Raw genomic sequence first — 5775 nt, forward strand, 5'->3', positions numbered from 1 at the left:
ATTTTGGCGTACAGTACTTAGTTGCATTATGAAGGACTAATTAATACTAGTGTCATTTGGCTTACTAGTGTGTGTGTAGTGTTTGGGAGAAAACGTGTTAATGTTTGCATCTTTTGTTAGTTTCAGTTTGGTTGCCTCTGTTTTGTAATCTTGCCACTGTGATGGATAGTTGTGTGCTGTGTTGGAGAGGTTACATTGGTTAGTTTCCAGGCCCCAGCCTGGAAACTCTTGCTCTACATGTATTGCTCTATATGCGGTTGTGACATCGGTCTGAGGTGAGTACAATCAGCTGTGTACCTCGGGAGATTTGTGTAGGGTGGTGAAACTTGCTACCCGGAGCTATAGCCTTTTTCCCCTGTTAGGCTTAGCGACGTGTTAATGTTGTTATTGTGTGGTGTCTGTGGATTGAGCAGTTGTCTCAGGGGCACATCTGGTGGCTTGGGGGAATCTGCCAGCGCGCTGGGTGGTTTATTTCCTTGCCAGCGGGCTACAGTGAATAATTACCCACTTCAAATCTGCATGAAGACTAGGGTTGAGTTATTGTAGGTTTTGGGGACGCTCCATATCTCATCTCTTCTGTGGTGCACAGGAAGCAACAGTGTGACTGTCATTTCTCTGGTTGTGGTCTGGTGTGCTCAGCAGAGGAGTTGAGCCATAGTTTTTTTAAGTATTGACTTATGACTATAGCGTCTAATGTAGATTTTGTTTAAATTTTTTTTTTTTTACCTTTATTTAACTAGGCAAGTCAGTTAAGAACAAATTCTTATTTTCGATGACGGCCTAGGAACAGTGGGTTAACTGCCTTGTTCAGGGGCAGAACGACAAATTTGTACCTTGTCAGGTCGGGGATTTGAACTTGCAACCTTTACGTTACTAGTCCAACGCTCTAACCATTAGGCTACCCTGCCGATGAGTTCATTTGCTTTCCATCAACTCTTAGAATGATGTACTGAAGAACAGCTGTTGAACATTATGATTGAAATTCTGTTACGTTGATATGAAAATGTAATGAGTAGGAAGGACCCTGAGATGGTCTTTTCGTTTGAGCTTGTAGCTGACGCGGTCTCTTGTGTGCCCTGTTCCTGAATGTTTACTTGACCATTGTTTTGTATTGTCAGGTTCTATCTCTCCTTTCTGTCCCCTCCTGGTCTCGTTTTCTTCTTTCCTCTTAAATGTTGCTTCCTGTGCCCAAAGGTTTCAGTCTGAGGTTGGCTGGGGCAAGTGGAAGTGTGAACCCTCATCAAGAGGCTGGTACGTTGTTCTGGGGTCCTTGTTGGTCCCCAGTTTTATGGGCGGGGTGACAACCCCCCTACTCTCTCCATGCAGACACACTATTGTTTATTTGTATATAGGGTACTTAATACATATTTTTTTGTAATCTCCACGTTGTCTCCCTTTTTGTTAAGGGCTTCGAGACGGTTCGTGACAGGAGAAAAAAGGAGGCTTGAACACCATCGACGAACACCATCCCAACTGTGAAGCACGGGGTGGCAGGATCATGTTGGTGAGGTGCTTTGCTGTAGGAGGGACTGGTGCACTTCACAAAATAGATGGCATCATGAGGAAGGAAAATTGTGGCTATATTGAAACAACATCTCAAGACATCAGTCAGGAAGTTAAAGCTTGCTCGCAAATGGGTCTTCCAAATGGACAATGACCTCAAGCATACTTCCAAAGATGTGGCAAAATGGCCTAAGGACAACAAAGTCAAGGTATTAGTGGCCATCACAAAGCCCTGACTTCAATCCCATAGAATATTTCTGGGCAGAACTGAAAAAGCATGTGCGAGCAAGGAGGCCTACAAACCTGACTCAGTTACACCAGCTCTGTCAGGAGGAATGGGCCACAATTCACCCAACTTATTGTGGAAGGCTACCCAAAACGTTTGACATAAGTTAAACAATTTAAAGGCAATTCTACCAAATACCAATTGAGTTTATGTGAACTTCTGACCCACTGGGAATGTGAAATAAAGGCTGAAATAAATAAATCATTCTCTCTACTATTATTCTGACATTTCACATTCTTAAAATAAAGTGGTGATCCTAACTGACCTCAGACAGGGTTTTTTTTTTTTTTACTAGGATTAAATGTCTGGAATGGTGAAACTGAGTTTAAATGTATTTGACTAAGGTGTATGTAAACTTCTGACTGCATGGATAAACTCTTTTGAAGATGTAATCCTGAGACAAGTGTTTTGCATAACAGCTTTCTGTGTTTCTCTTTTTGACTCCCTCCACATTTGTAATCAAATGCCAGAATTTTCTCCATCTCCTTAGCTATTATACTCGGCTTCCACCGGGTGTTCCACTGGTTTCAAAATCTCGGTCCTCCAGAAAATGGAGAGCATTAGCATCACTTATGCAGTTCTTCATGATGGCCTACACATACAGAGAAGCGTGGTACATGGCGGACAGGATGCTGATAATGAGGTCAGCTATTATTACGATTACTGTCAGTCTGTGTGTCCTCTGACCTGACCCAGCTAGTCTGTCTGTCTGACCACCTTGGAAGGCTGAGGTCAGGGGTCAGGAGCCTCTGCGTGATGCTCCGACTGTTTAGAATTCCCATCTCACTAGAATGTTGGATATAGTTCAACCACATTTCGTTTTGACAACCTTTAACTTTTCTGTGTGCCGTTCTCGTTGGGCTCTTCAGATGTCATATTGCGTCCTCTCTCACCATGGCGTTTGGTCTTGGCCTGACAATGTAGACATTCTAGGAAGGACACCTTTCACTAATCTTTGGGAGTGAGGGGTTGGTTTGACACCGTTATTGTCTCATATAATACTTGTTGCCCAACAGTTGAACACTGACTTCTGGCCTTAGTACACACCTGTTGATGATAATCAGATGTGGTTGAGCGATAACTCTTAATGATCTGTGTCAACCAGCCCTCGTGTATGCCAAAACAGGAAAATTAGATGACTCATTTTATTGACTTTCTAAAAATGTCAATGTGCCCCAGTTAACCTCACAAAATGTTGTACCATGTTGGCATGTGTATACTGTATGTCCACGCTGCACTCTAGCTCTAGGTAATGTTCCTGTATGGCCTAGCGGGGTCCTGGGTTATGTGAGTGCTATGTTGCCTCGTCTATGCCCTGGTTTGAATTTCACTATATAAGCCACCGGCTTCCCATACTGACAGTTGATGATGTCATGGAAACTACTCTTTGAGTGCACTTAAACATTTGAGAATGATTTTGTAATGAAACGCAGCCTGTCTCTCTTTTTGGTAAGGGGAGGGGGGGGGGGGCAAATGGAGGGATGTGGTTGAGGTGGAGAATGAAGGGTTCGGTTAGGTTCACGTTCATTAAACAGGTTCTACCTGTGAACTTGTACTTTTTCAACATTTCGACTTTTATGTAACCAAAAGCCCTTCACATCCTCCCCTGGTCGAAGGCAAGAATTCCTTCTGCTCCACCTCTGATATTTGAAAAAGAGAAAACGTCTGTAGGGAAAAGAGAAGACCATTAATGCACGTTTTTAAGTCCCAGCCGAACACAGCTTTTTAAAATCCTCTCGCTGTACATATATCACAGAACAAAGACCTTCGTGACCCTTTCATTCTGCAACCCCACGCCCTGCACTCTCTTCCTGCAGCACCACTCATGCATAGACCAGCTTAACGTGGAGCCACTTAGGCCTGTGGTTTAGTAGCCGTGTGATGTGACGACTGACGTAGCCAGGAGCAGTGGATATTTTGTATTCCAGTTGGGGGGAGAAAGAAAAGGCCCCAGCTAAAGTACGAGGTCTTAAACACAAAGATAAATGTGCTTCTGAATCAAAGTCAGGAACTCTTTGCCTAACCCACTTTCACCCATGTCTTACATGTCAGAGAGATTGCAAAAGTAACTCTCCTGAATAACAATGGAGGTTTTGTATAGGGGAGAATGTGTGTGTTTGTGTCCATAGTAGAGAGTAAAGCCAGTGGGAGTTGGAGTACATCTTCTCGAATGGTAACTGAGCAAAGTTGAACTTTTTCGAGGGGGGGGATTAGACGGGAGCTTGTGCACCTGCGTTTAGAGTAACTTCTTGGGAAAGGGAAGGATACAGGACATGAAATTCAAACAACATCCTGTTGCCCCCCCATCCTTGGGCTGTTTGTTCTGCTGTTATTCCTGCCTCCTGTGTAGAAAATGGGAAAGAGATGAATCGGGGTGGAGAAGGGGGTGATGGATGGGGGTGGGGGTCTCTTCCTGCTTTCTGTTATATGCTCATCTCCACTATATCCATTGGCCTGACTGACCTGACAGACTGACGCACTCACTGACTCTTGACCATTCATCTTTTTTATTCAAATCTGGGTTTGTAGACTGGGTGAACCGCCGGGAATGGAATCAGATCCTGTTGTGAATGTGGGAAACGTGATTCCCTGCCGGCGTTTGTGTGTGTGCCAGTTCACGTCTGTAATTCTATCTCTGAGTGTGTTTGTCTATGAGACAGAGAGCACGTTCTTATCTGTAAATATAGCTGATGAGGTATGAGCAAGCTTTCTAGTCAGTCACTTCAAAATAAAGGATCCTCTTCCTTGTTGGATTTAGTGTAATACAAATTACGAAATACTCAGAAGTAATTTAAATACTGTGCGTGCGCACTTGTATTTGCGTGTTCACAGAAGGAAAGAAGGTTGATTCTCACCCTTTTCTAGTTGGTTAATGACTGAAGAAACACATGTATGAACTACAGTCGGTGGAGCCAAGAGCAATTCAAGCACGAATAAACCTTGTACTTTGCAAATCAGCCTGGTCTGTGGATTCCTGTCAGATAGTCCCAGCTAGCACATTTGTTTCTTTGGAAGTTGTGGGAATGTATGTTTTTGGTTTCACATTTGTTGCGGGAAACCATACGTTTCCTAAACGTTCTAAGAACAGAAGTGAAAACTTTACCTGTTCTGGGAATGTCTATTTTATTGGTTCACTCTGGTTCCTTAAATGTTTCCTGGGAGGTTTAATTAATGTTCTGAGAATGGAAATTATAGATTATTTGGAGGTAGTTAAATATTGCTCAGAGGACGGAAATAAAAGGTTATTTTGAGGTAATTAAATATAGCTCTGAGAACGTAAATGAAAGGTTATTTTGAGTTATTAACTAACGTTCTGAGCACAGAAATACAAGGTTATTTTGAGATAATTAAATAATTCTGAGAACGGAAATTATAGGGTACTTAGAGGTAATTAAATAACGCTCTGAGCACAGAAATAAAAGGTTATTTTGAGTTATTAACTAACGTTCTGAGTACAGAAATAATGAAGTTATTTGGAGATTTTTGAACGACTTAACTTTAATTAAATGTCCTAATAAGGCTTTTAATACTTATTTTTAGGTTCACTTTTTTAAACTCCAAGCACAGATTGGAAAATAATTTCCTTACACATTAATCGTAATAATTGTTTTATTGTGACATGGCATCAGTCAGATTTGAACCTATTACAGTATCTTCTGTACATCCAGGGAATTAGTCCACTGCGCCACCAGCATGGAGCTACAATTCCATGTTTTTAACTCCTATAAAGCTGTTCATTTGAGTCTATTCAAACAGACCCCATTTCAAATGAAACAAAGCACTCATAACAAGACAGAGGATCAGAGTTTGTTGATGTTGAGGACGGAATGTACATGTTTTTCAATCGCATTCTTAGAACGTTCTATGAAACATTACTCAGGTGTTCTTGTGTTTTTTATGGAATGTTTTCTTAACATTCTCAACAATTTGAGAACGTGACTTTAAATAGAACCATAATGAAACCTTAAGCTGAAGTATTGAAATGT

General features: G+C 41.8%; 1 long non-coding RNA gene across 1 annotated transcript; it reads left to right on the forward strand.

The window, feature by feature from the left end:
- On the forward strand, nucleotides 1-2250 carry LOC115118938 (uncharacterized). Its single transcript, XR_003861920.2, has 3 exons — nucleotides 1-275; nucleotides 1195-1251; nucleotides 1407-2250. It is a non-coding gene; the product is annotated as an uncharacterized LOC115118938 (long non-coding RNA).
- The last annotated feature ends 3525 nt before the right edge of the window (nucleotides 2251-5775 follow it).

The sequence above is a fragment of the Oncorhynchus nerka genome, linkage group LG16 (genome assembly GCF_034236695.1).
Source record: "Oncorhynchus nerka isolate Pitt River linkage group LG16, Oner_Uvic_2.0, whole genome shotgun sequence".
Lineage (NCBI taxonomy): Eukaryota > Metazoa > Chordata > Actinopteri > Salmoniformes > Salmonidae > Oncorhynchus > Oncorhynchus nerka.